A 17,936-nucleotide genomic window follows, 5' to 3' on the forward strand; every position below is an offset into this window, starting at 1 on the left:
AGCTAATATCAGAACAAGAACCAGTAGAGGTTTCTTCATGCTAACTGGGTAGCTAATCCTAAAGATACGCTATCTTTGAAAAATTTATCTCTAAAGGGAGGGGTAGAAAACAACCAAACCAGTTCATAACCTTGTAGAAGAATGTTTTTTGAAAGTATATCCAAAATGTTTAGTTTATAAATAATTAAAATGCTATCTTTGACCTTCTAGTAAAATGAGCAGTTCTGGTTAGCCAGTGACACTGTGTATGTCCCATGAAAGATGCAATATATTATGACTCCAAGATACAGACTGGTGATTCTCTAGTTTCAACTCTAATACATTGAAAATTACTAGGGCTGAAAGACTGGCTTCAGTTCCCGATGTGACCACAGGGTGGTTATTGCAGAAATACAGCAAAAATACTCTCTTCAGCTAGTGATGGTACTATAAGAGAATTCGGAAGAGCATTTTCCAAACTCCTTGTAACCTTTTTCACTGAAGTTTGTTAAGTACCTCTATTTGAAAATTGACTTCTATCAAGTGGAGCACTGCTAACCAATCTGTCACATTCAGTGTATAGAGGAAAAGTCTAGTGTCCCGCACACCAGAGGTTGTTGCTAGGACATGCTTATTGTGGAATGACTGTATTTATCACTCTATTTCGACATGTTGTTCAGACACTATTAAAAATGGATCTACAATGTGTCTCATGAGTGAGAGCATACTGTAAGCCTGTGCATCCCTCTACCTCAGGAGGATCAGCTATAACCAAAGCATTTCCTACTTGTGGTTGTTCAGACTGCACTTTAAAGCTTCCAGTGGTGAGTGGAGACTCTGAAATGGAGTCTAAACGATGCTTTCCATTTAAAAAGTCTTTCTAATGTCTAACTTAAGAAGGTAGTAATGGTGGGTAGGACTGCAATTCTGATTCTCCCTATGCTTGCCAGGTATACTAATGAGTTACTTAAGTTTAGATGGACAGCCTGGGAGACAATTAGTTAGGAAATGTTAAACATCCACATGCCACTACCCAACTCCTGTGTTTTCATCTCTTTCCTTAAGCTGGGCCCTTACCTGCTTTAGAAAGATGGGTAAATTGAAAAGAAGCATCTGCACTTGCTGTGCCGGATCGTCAGCCATATCTGACAAGGGAATCCTGGAGTTTTACGCGCTAGTTGTGCCCCAGATGCATTCACAAAACATGTTTTACACCATGGGATCCAAAACTCTGTAAGGCTTCATTTCCAGATGCTTGCAGAAGTATGGGCTGCAGTGAGAGGTTAGTGCATTTTGATATCATAGTAATATTTTATTCTACTTCTGTATTGCAGTAATATTCTTACACAAGCTGTACAAGAAAAACAAGAGCAGCACGGCTCCTGAGCAAATATTGTTTCTAGTCACATACGATACTTTGCAGCTGAGCCTGGTAACACACTGCTTAGCTGTTTTGCTATGCAAGTGCAGAGAACACTGTTAGCAATAAAGCCACTGCTGGTTTCTCCTCTAAAACCTCCCTCCTTGCGGTGCATTGGAAATGACTGAACTTTGGCCCTCAATCTGCTGACACCCTGAGGGAGCGTAAGTGTAATGACGTCTTTGCTTGTTTCAGCTGCACAACAGGAAACGCTCGTGGCCTCCCCTTCTTCCTGCTCTGAGAAAGTGCTGCTGCCTTTTTTTTTTTTCTTACCCCCTCCCTTCCCCTGCAGTCAAGTGGGCTGAGACCTAGTTTCAGGTCTGAGCTCGGCAGCCAGCTGGTGCTTGCACAGGGCCCCCACTGCTGCTGTCTCTTCCCTGGGGCAGCCAGTCGCCTCCCTATTGCTCTGCTGTGGTGGTGATGCCAGAAATACAGGCTTTATAAGTGACTGAGAAGAGAATACAGTTATATGGCACTGACTTGCTCCACGTAGCATGTCGCTGGACATATCTGAGCTGCAAGGACCAGGATGGTCTGGTGATGATTTGCCTTGGGGAGACCATATCACCTCCGTGATAGAAAGGACACACTGTCAGGTGGGCATTGAGGTATCCTGGAATATGGTCCCGATAGTGCTGAATAATGCTGAATATACAGGGCCTGAACAAATTTCTTTGTCTTGCTGGAATACAGGGGCTTGCTTCTTGCAGAGCCTTGACAGGAAGCCTGTTTAACCCTCTCCAGCTGCTGCTTTTAAACTTTGTAACCGAAACAGGCATATAAGTAAGAATGGTTATTTGCAAAACACAAGCATTTTGCAGCTAACTCAGGGAGGAGGATTTTGTCTCAACACAGTCAGCCAGAACATTAAAGCAATACAGCATTCTTATGAGTGAAATTAACTGATTCAATATTCAACTGTTATTTTCTAATGATGGGGGGGTGGGTCACTTTTAAAAATAAAACACGTATGCACTGGGGAGTTTGCATATTGAGACATGAGAAGAGCCACTGAGTAGTCTAGAGTCTATTCTACCCTGAATTTGAAAGATTTATTTAACTGGGATTGTAAACAGTGCTGGTGCAGTTGCTTATTCATTTGTTTAATGTTGCATAGGCATATTATTTAAGGAGCAGCTATTGTCTGGTTCTGTAATAAGCAACTTCTGGATTTGCCTCATTAATCTATCATACTACCTAGCTACATAACTGTTGTTTTTAAAAAGCTGGAGTTATGTAACATGAATCATGCCTGGTGAGATGCTTGCAAGCAGAAGAAAGCAAGATAGGCAAAGAAATAATGGCACTCAACTTTTGTGAAATAGGTTTGAAATGACTGGGTTTTGAAAGTGAATTTGCTCAGGCATGAGCAGTTCTTGAGGGTTTTGTATATATGCGTGCCAAATTCCCCCCACCCCAACCCCCTGCTCTTGTTTTGCCTCTGGAAAAGCCTTGTAGAATAATAAATGGGAAAAGTCCTTTAAATGGGGTGATTTCACATGTAAAAGAAAATAACTTGATGAGCTGTGATTGCCCCTATAAATATAAATCTTTTAAATATGGCCCTATGGTATCATTAGGCATGTGTGCAACACAACAGTCCTCTGTCTCAAGAGATTTTACAACCAGTTTATGGAAAAGGGAGGCAAGTGATTACATGAATACTTTAGAATAAAAGCAATTGATTTTAAGTTAATTTTTCCTTTAATAATATTTCCTTGACAATTTACTCTGCTGTTACTTAGGTTTGTTCTTCAAAGTCATGCTGAGTTGTTAAGGCTTGGATGACTCTTTGCTTTAGTGGCATGGATACAAATATTAAGTAATAATGCCAGGAAATAAGGGTGCAAGAATAACAGGTCTCTAGGTAAGGAGTAGGAATAATGTCTTTTTCGGAAAGGAGTGGTTTAATGCTCCTGAATTCCCCTTCAAACTGTCCTTCTCCCTCTCATCTTGACCAAATGATTTTTTCCCTTTGTTTTATGTATAAAATGAAATAGCTGTAAACTGTGTCATAGGGTTATTAACTTCTGTATTTTGAGATTTTATTGTCATTAACAACAAGTGGTCAAAAATTAGTGCTGATATTAATGGTCTTCTACACTACCGTATGTGCATGTGAACACAGAGGCTGATAGTGCATTGGTAGGGACAACAGCTGAGATGTTACAGTGACAACAGTTGCGTCTGTGAGCTGCTGCTGTAGCACCACTGCTGATAACCTCAGCACAGAGAGGAGGAGATGAACAAGCACAGATGGAAACATTTATTTTCTCACACGGGAGGCCATTCAGGTCATGGCCAAGGGATGTCAAAAAGGCGCTATAAGGAAGTGGACCATGCTGCTCTTGTTACATCCTTACTTTCCAAACAAATGCAGGATTTCTCTTGGATTGTCAGTGCAATATTCTTCAGAAGAAACTTGCTTTTTTATGAAGATTTACAGTAAGTTTCAGTCTTCAGGAGAATTTTCATTTATTGTACTGAATTGACTTAGTTTTGTATAGACACGTTACTGTTACAGCAGCAGAAGCTTAGAGCTGGGAATCTAAATAGTGGCATATAAGGACACCAAGACCTTGTAAGTGGAGGAAGACATTTTCCTGAGTCTGTGTGATGATAACCAAAATTAGAGTTCATAAAGTGCTTTCTCTTTGTATCAACTCCAATACGTTTTACCTTTGACTCTATAGTGGGTCTTGTCTGACTAATAGCTTTGTTCCTTTCTGCAACTCCATGAGTTTCTTAATGCAGATGAACAATATGTATGGACATCATATAAAATTGTTGAAATTTTGCTAGTGGTATGAGTGCACTTTTCTGATGTGGTTTGCGTGTCCTTTACTTGAGTTTCCCTTACTCTTCTGGATGAGAAGTCCTCATGGATTTGTTAAGAGCCAAGACTTGTAAGGTCAAGGAGGGTCAGAGGGAGCATCATGGGACGCATGGGAGTTTTCCTCCCATGTTTTGGTGGAGTCAATGAGATGAGTATAGTTGCAGAGGGGGTGGTTGTGGCTGCCTGCTGCCTTGCCCTGTCAGGTGAGAGAGCCTGTGCCTGCTGGCCTTTGCTGGGGGGTGACCAAGGGTGGGCTGGGGCTGTGCAGGCATGAGACAATGCCATGGCAGACGAGCATAGCTGGGATCAGAGCCCATGAGAAGCAAGGATTGTTCACCATCTGCCGTGGGAGGTGTGGGCTGGCCTTGATTCAGGTGCAATTTCTGTTGAAATCAGTGTGAGTGAGCAGAGTAGGGTAAGCATGGGGCTGCTGGATGAAAATAACTTGCCATGAGTGGTGCCAATGGCACACAGGCAAGGAGGGGCATGTATTTCTGTGTATGAGCAGACAGTGGCTTGCTCAGGAGTAAACTCTCACATCCTGAGGTCTTTGAATAGATCTTCATAGGTTACTGGTCCATGTCATAAGGCTCTGCAGAGAGGGATTTCTTGCCCTGCAAGTTGCTGTACACAGTTCCATTTTCCTTGCTTTTGTTAAAAGGCTGTGTATCTTGTCCATTCAAACCCTTAAATGTTGTCAGGTTATCAAGTTTTTCTCATATCGTGGCAAAACTTGAAACAATTACCAACTCAGTTTCACCATTTTTGCCTGTTAAAAAAGGTGAAATTTAATTTACGCTAATTATTTAACCAAATGAGATGCTCAGCATGAAAATGACTAGGTGCAAATTAAGATGAAATAAGTAAAGGAAAAAAATATGCTGTGCATTACATTTTTCATATTAAGCATTCTATTTGTATTTCATTACCAATCCATCTTCAAGAAGACTTTTTTTAGCAGATTGAAACATTTAAAAAAAACCCCAACAACAAAAACCAAACAAATTTACAGTAAGACTGATAAAATAAAGAATAAATTAAGATGGGAGAGTTTTAATAAAAGCTTCTCATTATTGTAAGCTTATTTGCTCTTAAGTCTGGTTTTACTATGTGCCTTGGTATGGTGTCTGGAGCCATGCAACAGCCTCCCTTTTTCCAGGTTGTGTTGCTGAAACACAACTTTTTTGTGGCCTCCCCAGAGCTGTTTAGTGTGTGAAATTGGCCCCTAGGTAATACTGAAATTTGTATAATGCATAACTTGACCTGTGTGGTCTTAGCTGCTTGTCACAGGAATGGATTCGAGAGCATTTGCCTGGTTCCTCTGACTGGGCTTATTGCAGTCCTGCTACCCTCAGCCAATCCCATGTGAACATGCCACTGCTTGGGGAGAGACAGGTCACAATTCTGCTGTTGGTGGGGGATGAGAAGCAAAAGGGTTTGTTCAGTTGTAGACAAAGCTAGCCATGGGATTGTGTTGATTGCATCATCAGTCTTACCAAGGTGAGTTTAACACCGTAGTGGTGTTGCCAGTGGAATGGGAAAGAGACATGTTGCATGTTTCTTTGGAAGCACCAATACAACATCCTTCTCTGTTATAGAGAACTAGTTTCACCATAGAAAAATATGTGTACTGTCTTTCTTTACCTCAGCTGGCCCTGGCTTTGAACCTTCCCAAACTTTGGAGATGTTTGTAGAAAGGTTTATTTTGTGAATGGAATTGTTTTTCTAAGAGCATCATGAAAGATTTGGTTTATCTGCATGGAGAATGCTTGCTTGTGCAGTTGCTTTCCACAATGCAGTGCTTGTAGATTAAAATCCTTTCTGTTGTGTTTGTGCCAGTTCAATTCCTTCCCCAGCAAGTCCATTTTGCTGGCATACTGCATGCAGTAAGTTGTCAGTAAGTTGCATTAGTGAGAAAGTAAGTTTTTCGTTTCCGCTGACGTCATTCTTGTAGATTTGAGATGGTAATGGCAATTTTTTATAACCATTTTGTGAAGATACTCTGAAAACTAGAATAACACTCACTGCTTCAATGTATTTTTTATTCCATCTGTAAAACTGCTTTTAATGCATGTGGTTGCACTTGGAATTTGAACGCTTTGTATCAGAACTAGAAATGACAGTGTCATATGCATGGGAATACACCTCTGAGTTTATGGTGGCATGTTTTACTGTCTGTGATGTGTGACCACACAAGCTCAGCAGTACACAGCTGACTTGATGTATTTACTGTAATTCTCTACCTAAGGAAGTAGGGTCTAGTGACTAGCAGGCTAGGCAGGGACTCAGTACCCATAGGTTCAGTTCCTCATTCTGCTACACAGTTCATGAGTTTGGGGCAATATTCACAACACCTTATACTGATTTTCATGTGAATTGTATTAAAAAGTATGACAGAGGCATGACAATATCATTGTTATGTCAGTTCCAGTCCCTTATTTTACAGAGATGTCATGTAGACAGACGCTGTATTCTGCCATCGATCCATAGGGAGCCAGTAGGGGGTTTGCGCTAAAACTGACTACAGGATTTGAACCTTAATTTTTTTTTGTTTTTAAATGACCATTCTCAGAGCAACTGATATTTGCATGATTTACAATGAGCACCTCTGCTTGTAGTATTTATGCTATTAAACATAGAAGTCATCACAAAAGTCAGGCCACATATGGCTTTGAAGTCCAGTTCTGTCTCCTTTACTTAAGAGGGAAAATAGCCTGACTAAGATGCAGTTAGCAGGTAAAGGCATGAGAGAAGGGCAGCATGCATAGACCCGGATCCAGATGTTTAAATGCTGTGTTTAGAAAAATGTTAATTGTCATTGCTATGTGCACAGAGCTCATAGTCTTTCACAATCATACTCCAGTAGCTTAGAGTGGGTGATGCCATGAGACCGTGGTGCCTCACTGTTCTCAGCTACCTGGGTCACAGTGGTCAGGCTTGGACCTCACCAGTGAGGAAGGCAGACTGTGAGCAGCCTTGTCTTCTCTCCCCTGTGGGTTTTTACCCGTCATGGGTTTGCTAGTTTAAGACTTAAACAGGAAGAATTTCAGTAATTAAAGTGATTAAACTTAAGCTTTTGATACTGCTTGTCATGTTTTCCTCTGTGTTGACAATGATGCTTCTGGTGCACTTGGGAGGTTGTCCTGCATGTTCACAGTCCTGTCGCTTGTCTTGTCCTTTGCTGCTTGGATGCCTCCTGCATGCAGCTTAGGCCTGTCTTGACCCATTGGGTGAGCACATCAGTTAGGAAATGAAGGAAATGCTGTGGCAGGGGGAAAACATAACATACGGACCCAGTGAAAATGAAGCCCGTTAATAACTGCCAGATGAATCTGGTACTTGATTAGCAAACCCTGTAAGTGAAACTTTGATTTCAGGCAGATTCCTAAGTCATAGTGAAATCACTGGGTCCTACACATGCTCCTGAAGTTAAAATATATGCTTATATACTTTGTAAATAGAAATGGCTTATTGAGGTGGAGCCAATGTGGGGAATTTTGGACTCCTGTTGTTCAGCTTACAGCATTTCGCAGAAGAATGTAAGGGTGTAGAATGACACCAACTGGATCCACAGAACAATCTGCTCCTGTTCCCGTGAACTCCAAATTATTTTCCTTCTCACATGCAAAGTTGTATCAGGAGCTGCATTTAAAAACCCATCTGTTGTCCATATTATATCAATAGGAAGAAAAATTTTAGACTTCTGAAATGTTCTGGTTATGTGTTCCATCCTGCTGTCATCTGTCTTTCAACTATAAGCCATTTCGTGTAGTTTCACTTACTTGTAGCTACTCAAATCTTTTCCCTCCCATCAACAGATGAAACTGTGAGTTACCTGAACTGCTAGAAACTGGTAGTGGAAAGAAATGACTGCTTTCAAAATCCGATGCTTCTGATAATATAATATTTTTTTCTTATCAAGTAATAAGTAATAAATTACTTAATAAATATTTACATAAATGAAGTAATAATTACTTCAAAAGTTGTTTCCTCATATTTTTCATTACACAGTATATTTGAAGTATCATCAACATCTAGATGTGTTTTGATATAATTCGTGACACAAATAAGTATAACAAAATATAGCCTTTTTTTTTTTTTTTTTTTTTAGTTTTTACAGCAAAATCAGATTATAATTCCAGTGCTGCTGGTTATAATTTACCTGCTGTTGATCTGACTTTGCTGTGTGGCAGTAGCACAAATGTATTTATTGGCTGGCACACTGCTTTTCCACAGGACAGTGAAGTTCATTGGTGATGTTTATTTTAGTTTTGTTGTTACATTTTGCTAAAACAGCCAATTGTGACAGAACTAAGAGACAATATTGTATCATTTCATGTTTGGAAGTTTGTCTTTGCAATTGTAATGAGTACTCAGGGCGGTGTGTGTATGTGTATTTACATAAGTTACAGCTTCGAGGCTTTTCTCCCACCATTTTCAAAGCAGTGTCTTCTCATTGAGGGCTTCAGGATTTTTCAAATGCTGCGCTGCATCCTCCTTCGAAAACTCCATGGGAGACATTCAGGCAATGGAAGCTTTGTAGCCTTTTCCCAGTCAGATACAGATCACAAATACAAACTGTCCTTCTCGTGATAGCTGGATAGCTGGACCACAGACCTTTGTTCATGAGAAATTCAGTGCTGACACCTGTCTTTATTCCTCCTCAATCCCCTGTAAGGCTTCATACACTGTATTAGAGTGGCATTTGTAAGCAGTGACCAGTCTTGTTCAGTATGAAGAACAGAAAAGATTTCACCACATGTGGTTATGTGCTAAACAGCTTGTTTTACTTCTCTTTTCTCTACCTAAACCCTAGGCTTTTATCCTGGTCTCTTTTCAGGAAAATAGCATTTCCAAAGACTGACTTGAATCTGTAGACCATCCCCTTGGAAACTGCGGGTCCCTGGAGCGGGAGCATTTGTCAGGTACCATTCCTTAAGAGATCATCGTATGGCCCAAGAGGATCCCTCAATGGCTGTTCACAGATTCCCAGTCTTAAAGATATCTCTTTCTGAGATTAGGTAATGGAGGTGAATCACTCAGAGGAAAGTCCTGGTATGGCAGGTTTCTCCCCGTATAGACATATTTTGAGGACAAGATTTGGGCTAGGGATAATCCCACAGAGAACAACTGACAAATTTCAGAATTCAGCAAGGGAATAACTAACATCCAATAAATGCTTGGATCAGAGGGCAACACTGGTTTTGTGTGTTTGTCAGGACATTAAATGAAAGTAGTGCAGTTTTAGACAAGCAGGTGGCAAGACCCCTGTTGCAATGCTGCTGTATTATGGGAAGAAAGTCTCAGGATAAAGAAGCACTGCTGGAAATAGTGGATGAAAAGGACTTAAGGCAGACCACTAAAAGGAAACTATAATTAATATAACCATGGAGTTCTGGTACAGTTGGTAGTATATTGTCCAGTATTTACCTGATACTTTTAAAGACACCTAAAGATGTCACAGATCTTTCTGTTACCCAGTTTTAATCTTGAAGATTTGTGAGTAGAGGACAGTAAAGCAGCAAGCATTTTCATAACTCTTTCTGGATGATACATATTTCTGTAACTGTATGTGCTGTTTATTGATTTGTCTCCTGAATATAAAGGCACTAAAGTTAGGAAGTATGTACAAGTTGCTATTTTTAAATGTATGAGTACTGATATAGGTATAGGGTGCATAGGGAAGTAATTGATGTCTGCAGTAGTAGATTTTTGTGGCAATAATACGAGACTTGGAAGACACTATTTGGGAATGCCCATCACGGAGGGACACGGAAGCAGGCAGGGGACTGTGGGGAGGACTGGGCACTCAGTCTGAAGCAACCACATGCCAGGCAGCAAAGCTTAGCTCCAGAAAGAGCTCTAGTGGAGATGCCACCCACTTGGTGGGTACATCTTGACTTATGGCACTTACATTCAAATTCAGGTCACAGATGGAAGAGTGGCAGGACAGAAGGTCGTCAAGGCATTGCTGTGAGGCAATGTATGTGTGTTTGACAACCTTCCCACACCTCTGGTTTCTGCTTCAGTACTGCACCTGCCAGATGCACTAAGAAAACACCTCCGATTTTTCAGTATGCATCAGAAATCATGAACCTCGGCTTCCTGTTAGTGCTTGTCTTTTGAATGCAGTCCCTGGCTGTGTTTGAGCTGCTGTGTAGAAGGAGGTGAAGGTCTGGCACTTGAACTGACAGCCAGGTCACAATGCCTAGGTCACATCCATGCTGCTCAGGCAGCCCTCCGGGCAGCAGGCTTATCTTGTGAGTAGGTAGTTTGAGTGGTCCAAAAACATGCAGAAGGCAAGTTATCAAGCAGTGTGCTCCAGTGCTCAAACTTGCTTCCTATCCCGCTTTTATTTAGCCATATGGGTGCACCTGTAGTTGTGAACTTCAGCTTTTTACATAGTTTTGTGTCTCGGTACATCTGTTTTATCTGCAGATTCTGCGCTCTCTTATGACTCAACATAGAAGGTTTGTCCCTTAATGTGAATGCTGACTGTCTCTCTCTTGTCTGAGCACAAGCTGGAATCAGAAGGAACTTCTGACAACTGAGTAATTTGAGACTGCTACCTCTTTCTTGAATGTCTTTTGAGAAATTATTAAGGGAAGACAGACAGACAGAAGCATGACATTACACACAGTATGTGATTGCAGGGTTTTTTTATGTAGGAAACAAGGTTACAAAAGAGATCTTGGGAGAAAGGCCGAATTAATTCCCTTGAGAATACTTTCTGGATAGGAAACTATGTGAAAATGGTTAAATGTTGGAATTGTGCGACATGATTTTATTATTACTATGATTATTATTTTCCATGTGGTAACATCTATAGGCTTCTATGAAGATGTAGGCTTCCTTGTCTTTACATCTTCAGACACACTGAATTTACAATTTAAGTATCTGAGAGATGAAGAGAGGAAAAAAAATGTTATCACAGGGATCAAAGACAGAGACAGATTGTGATATGACCCTCCATGGTCAGATATGAAATCTGTGGCAGCTAAGAACTCGGTCTGTTTCTCCAGTCCTATGAGTTGGTAGCACTCCCAGCACCATACATCACTTAGCATCACATAGGTCAGCCTTGCAATGCTTTGTGTGCCTTTCGCTCCATGTTAAACCTCCAGCAAACCTTCTTCCACTGAAGATTTTGATGTATTTAGTTTATTACATGTATCTTTGTGCTGCAATTCAGACCTAAGTTTGTTTTAGTCTTAAGTTTAAAGGTTCCAGCTGACATAAAGCACATTGATTTGGGGGAAGATTTATGGAATAATGTCAGATGCCACTATTTTAAAAAATGTTACTGCCTAGAAACAGTGAATTTCTTGTTTCTTTGTTTAGTAATGTATTCAGAGCACTTGAAAGGAAGTTTTGGAATAAGGATATTTCTACCCTGGAGGGGGGGTAGTATCCTGTGCTTTCGTTAGGTCATATCAGGCCATTGTTTTGCTTTTCTTATCATAAAGATCTTGTGTCTTTAATCGCGCTCAGCTGTGGACTTGAGTTTCCTGGAAGAGAGTGAAATAATTAAGAAATAATACTACAAAATCATATGTTCTCTGTTTGTAGATATGTTTGTTTAGTTGAAGGTAGTTCTCATTTGTAGTTATGTATAGTAATAGGTGGTATTTTATATCTGCGGTTCCCATTACGGCTGAAAAGAACTAGGATTATTCTGTGTCAAAAAACATTGACTGAGAGATTCAGGGTCACCTGTCAAATAGTCAGTAAAGCTGCGGTCTCTTGATCCCTGCTGGTTTTCACCCCTAAATGCCAGCTGAGGTTCTCAGCTGCTTTGTCTCTACTAGTGGATTACACGATGACAGGGCATGGGAAAGGGCGCGTTTAATTTATCGCTGTAGATGCAGCCACTGGGGAGGACAGTTAGGTACACAGGGTGGTTTATCAGCAGAAGTCATTAAAGTAGGGTGATTAATGTGGTGCCAGAGAAGGCCATGCAGTGTGTTGTGCTTGCACTTAAAAGCTGTGAACTACTACACAAGGTCACGCAGACTCAATACAGTCCTGGTGAGAGGAGTTGCAGGAGGAAGAAGGGCACTGCCAGCCAAAATTGAGAGCTTATATTGCTCTGCAGTTTCGTCACGTGGTGGAGGAACACTTCCTTAGTGACTTGCTAATGAGATGGAGAGAACCTTTCTGTCTTGCCTGGTAAGCCTGGCTTGGTTCTGATGTGACAGAGCTGAGATATTAGTATGAGTGATGTGAACAATAGCTTTCCTGGTCACAGTCTGGGATGCATGTGGCTGCTTTGTAAATAAGCAGAATTTCTATCACTAACAGTGAGATGCCTTTCCCAGGCACTAAATTTATAGCTATAAAGAAAGAGGCATGAGAAGGCAAGGCTTGTTAAGTTTCATATGCATGGGACTCTTGCTTTGAAATGTATTATCCACTTCCTCTAAGTCTTCCTTGGGGAAACAATTTGGATTTACTATGCATTTTACCATTGATTTTTCAGTTGTCATTATCTGCTTCTAGAGTTTCGTCATAGTTTGTGTTTACTTTTATTCTCTGACATCGCCTCTCTGCTTGCGGGCTATACTGTGATGTGTAGGTTGTGTTCCACATAGAGAAGGCTGAAGAAGTCTTGCTAGGTGTTGGTAGAAGAGCAGGGATGCTGTGGGTGACCCCATAAAACACACGATAGATGTGCAGCAGTTGACAGATGTGGCAGCCTGCCTGATTAGCACAGAAACTGCCTCCTGCACAGACCTTGTTTTTCCAACCAAGGACCAACATGCTCTCTTATAAACAAAAGTAAATAAATTGCACCTAAGGTATTGTAGTCTTTTCAGGGGACAGCTCTGACTGAGAGAAAATGGAGAAAGAGGTCCTGGCAGACATTGTACTCTGAGGCTCTCTTCTTCACATAAGTGGTAACAGCAGAAAGAGATGAGGCTGCACAGCCATATGAATAAATGTGCAGCATCTGAAACTTGCACTTCTGGCTCGTCTATCACATACCATCCTTTTATAGTGTGAGATGAAATGTCCAGCTCCAAGTTTCAGCTGCCCTCAGCAGATGTGTCATTACCTTCTGTCTCAGTGCACGGACTCAATCTCACCCTGAAAAATAAGATTTTACCTTCCACTTACCCTTCTGGAGACAGCTTGTCAGAGCAACATGGTACCGCAAACTTATCCTGCCTAATGTCTGCTAATTAAATTCATTTTTGAATATAGTACTAAGCCAATTTAATTCTGTCTTTCAGAGCCTGCAGAGACAGTTGTGACTCTCAGATGGGTTTCTGTCTCTGATTAGTGGTCAAATCTCTTTGTGCTTTTCGAGAATGACTCACTGTCTGTCTTTTTCTGTGTGTCTCACCTGTACTTGGGATGTTAGGGAATGGTGTGTTTTCTCCTGTGCTTTTATACCCCCAACATCTACTGTCCCAATTGACAACATTCTCTGTTTAATGATTTTAGTTTCATTATTATCACTGGAATAGAAATGGAAATTACTGTGAAATTCTCCTGGTGTTAGATCTTGATTTCAGAGATTATTTTTCAAAAGCATTCATCTTTGGAGGGAATGGGTATTGAAGTGACCTTCAAACTCTGAGCTCATATACCCGCCTCTGAATGATCATCCACATCACAGTCCAAGTCACAGTCTAAGTGCAACAGCCTCCAGTAATGTTTACTGCCTGTCACTGTCAATATATTTTGTGATCACAAACATTCATGAAAATAAGGGGCAGAATTAAAAAGAAAAAAGAGATTAGTCAAAAAAAGAGTAAGGTCAAAGCAAGTTATAGAGTGACAACAATATACTTGATTAATTAAGTAGTGCTGGTAGAATCTATCATACCAGGGACAATCTAACAGCATTTTTTAATTTGAAATGCTCTCTGTTCAGGTTGTCAAAGAAAGTAAAAATAAAAACAGTTCATCTGGAGATTTTCATGGGTTTTTTTCTGTGCAGCTTTGGCATGTCCCTCACTCCGTTTATGCAGCTTTGTGCCAGGCAGTGCCTTCAATTTCCTGTTTCTAAATTCCCCAATGCTGGTGGATGGCAGGTTATTGTGCATCACTGTGGAACCTCCTACTGCAGTTTACCCCCTGTTTGCAGCTGCATTTTTTTTCTCTCATTCTCTTCCTGCTTGCCCTCCCACTTGTTGATGTGACTTATTTGTGTTTGGACCTTACAAATGCGGAACTGAATTGTTGTTATCAGCAATGTAGGTCCCAGTTACTGAGAAACTGTTGCTTATATTCCTTCCAGAGTATATCTGGAGTGTATGGGGAGACATGGTTTGAGAAGAAACTTGCATCAGCATTGTGCAACATTCTTGTTCTGTACAGAGAGAAGGGCTTCAGTCTGCATGGGTGTCATCTGATATATTTTACAGGCAGTTAATTCCTCCATCCATTTTTTGTATTGCATAGTAAAATATGCAAGTGCAGTTGTGTCTGTAATGTAGCTTCTGATGCCAGAGAGAGAACTAAATACCAGCTTTCTCACTTTTACTGAAATAATGCTGAAGTTGTAAAACAGAAAAACAGGTGCCAGGAAAGTAATACTTGGGACTTAAATTTATTGATGGCTATTAACAGGTATATTTTTTTGAAATGAGAAGCTAGAGTTTTTCATAAAATTCATAATCAAATATATTCTATTATATGTATCCGGGGAGTTTTTGAGGCATAATACCTCCTGACCTGATTTTAGTAAATGACTCAATGCTTGTATATAATCGATCCAAGCATTTGGTTTAGCTACTTGTCCGTTTCATAAATCCTTGTTCATTTTTCAAATAAGCAAATAGTATATATTGAAAGTGGAGAAAGAATTGCTAAAACTCCAAGAAGTCCTAGAGCACAGCAGTGCTTTTGTAGGTACTTTCTAAATACCTGTTTGTTAGGCCTCTGTCGCTCTGTTGGTGTGACTATGCTGTATGCATTGATATAAATATTTATAATACAAAAGATTGCATATATGTTTCTTCAGTGCTGTACTTTTTTGTAAGAAAGGAGTTCTTTAGGGTGAGAGAGTAACTTATCTGTAGTTTAGTATGTATAAATGCAGTTTTAGGATTGTCTTAAGACCTGTAGACTTAGTTTTAAGAAGTGATGGCACACATATGTGGAATTATTAGGACCAAAAATTTCATTTCAGCTTCCATTAATTTTTCTTACTGTGCGTAATACTACATTTCCTTAAAATATTGCTTTTGAAAATGAAGGTCTTAATTGATAGCACTGGAGATTACCACTGTCTAGCTCTAGAAAATGAATGGTTTGGACAGGAACTGTGTATATTTTCTTACCATTCTCTCTTTCTGTAGAGACTATATTGATTTGTATGTTTAGTTCCCATTCTTTCTCCCACTAAGATTTTAAGTGCTGGGTCCCCAATGTACTCCTGTTAATACTAATTATTTCCATAATTTCCAGAAACACATCCTTAAATACCTCCCACATAATTTTCATTTTCAGATTTCACAACAGCTTCCATGCTTCTGTTTCACTTAGAATGACTTTGCCTTAAACAGGTGCTCCTAGGACTTGTGATTTTTAAGTGTATTTTTGGGACTTTAGTGTTTGTTTCTCACCAAAGATAAGGCACTAGGAAGTCTCTGCCAAAAAGATCTTGAAATTTGTCAGGGTCGTGAGTAATTATATCAGCTCTTATCAGTTGCTCCTTAATGCCTCCTGCTCCACCAGAAGTGGTTTGTTTTGAGCAGTTTTGGCTTTCTCCTATATGATCTCTGAGATCTCTCCATCTCAACTGTGAGCAGAGGGGCAGTAAAGCTCTGAAATGGGGCATGACTTGTGACCTTGAAAATCTAGACCATGGCCTTGACCTGACCAAGGAAGAGGATAAACACTCAGTGAAGCAATCTGAGCAAAATGGAATCAGATAGAGAATTACAAACTAATTTCCTACAGGACACTGAACAGCAAGAAGCCAATGGTAGCTGGTGACAGCTACCAACGTGAATTAGGTTTGAACTGATGTTCAAACCAAGACTGTGTTTCACTTGGTTCCATATGTTGCTGTATATTTCTGTTCATTATGTAGCTCCTTGGTGGTCATTCTTTTCAGTTCATGGGGTGATTTAGGACTTCAAAATGAAAGTATTCATGACAGCATTTGTTTTCCAACAGTACTGTTAACAGGCAGCAAGAAAAAAAAGAAGGAAAAATGTTTAAATAAATTATTCACTGAAAAGTTCTGGTAGTTTGCAAGGTAAATGATTAGGTGCAGTCATTAGCAGTAGATTAATTAAATCACTCCAAATAAATCTACAAGAGAAAAAGAATGTGTTGCACGTTCTACTGGATTTTTCTGTTGAAGACAGTTGGCCATGTTTATCCTTCTGTGGAGGGGACGCTACAAATGATTTCCCTGGGAAGGAAGTTTCTTTCTAAGCCTTCAATGGGTTGAAAACAAATTGCTTTTGTAGGTAAAACAGAGTTATTAGGAAACAGAATTTACGCAGTTCAATAGAACAGATCTATCTGTCACGGTCCCCAGCCCATCCTGTGGTGCAGCCCTGCCATCCTTGCTTTGCTCCATCTTCCCTATGTCAACCAACACTGGATTCACACACGTCAGACCTCCATGAGTTTCCCAGTGACCATCTGTTGCTTGAGCAGTCAGAAGTGGCTGTCAGTGAAAGAGAAGGAGCTCCTGCTGCAGTTACAGGATGAAGGCGAGTGAATGAATGAGACGGTGCCTCATCCTCAGCCAGCCTATTCCGACAGGGAGGGACTGGGCTCTTCCCGATGAAGGGGAGTGCAGATGAAATCCTGGCAATGGAGTATGGCAGAGCCCTGTGCCTTCTGCCAACCAGAGCTGCCTCTGGGCACTGCTGGCAGTCACTGCTCCACTGTTTTCCTCACTACTGCTAGGTCCCATGCTTTTGCTCAGCAACTCACCTCAGTGTCTGGCATTTAAGTATGGGTATCCTGAAACATATGTGTGCTACTCTATTCTGATTGTGTTTGTCTACTTGTATTTATACTGTTTCAGAGCAGGCAAACATTAGATATTACATTTTAGCATCATACCTATGGGCAGCGCACCCTTCACTGATAATTTTTTGTTGTTGTTTTGAACATGGAGTATGTGCTGTGTAACTTAGTCTTACATGGTTTTACACTTGTTACTGAAGGTGAAATACAGAGTATAGGAGACACTGACTTGCTTAGGTGGCAGCAAACGAAGATGTACATGGTGCTAGTGAACGGCAGGGTGTTGTGGCTGGTCAGTGAAGCATAATAAAGGCAAGAGCCAAGCCTCTTTGGAGGTACAGAGAGTCAAAGAAGCATTAGAGTAATTTAAAAAAATTAAACTGTGGCTAAAATCTGAAACCATAATTTCTTGAAAATTCTTTGTTATTTACTACACTTTCCTCTTGAAAACCCCATCATAGGATGAGGTGCAGCTTGTAGAGCAGCAGGAAGAGCAGCTTCTGTTTGGGGAGGCTTGACTGAAAAAGATAAGGCCCCCAGCTTTATCTCTTACCTGACTTCTTATCTCTGTGGGTGTGTCTGTACCTGCATGTGTCGGTATATTTCTGAGTATTCTGTAAATCGTATTACTCACATTTTCAAAATCAAGAGAACCCAACTAATCTGACTTTTTTATCAATAGCTGTGTTTTACAACTTCATCTACATCCTCGTGCTTCGCAGCATGAGTCAATACAATTAATAAGTAAGAGTTTCTTAA

At 40.4% G+C, this 17,936-nt stretch overlaps 1 protein-coding gene across 7 annotated transcripts in view; it reads left to right on the forward strand.

Moving 5' to 3' along the window:
• Positions 1 to 17,936, forward strand: part of HIVEP2 (HIVEP zinc finger 2) — a 138,333-nt gene that overhangs the window by 16,464 nt on the left and 103,933 nt on the right. The gene's annotated exons all lie outside the window — the stretch shown is intronic.

This window comes from Chiroxiphia lanceolata, chromosome 3 (genome assembly GCF_009829145.1).
Source record: "Chiroxiphia lanceolata isolate bChiLan1 chromosome 3, bChiLan1.pri, whole genome shotgun sequence".
NCBI lineage: Eukaryota > Metazoa > Chordata > Aves > Passeriformes > Pipridae > Chiroxiphia > Chiroxiphia lanceolata.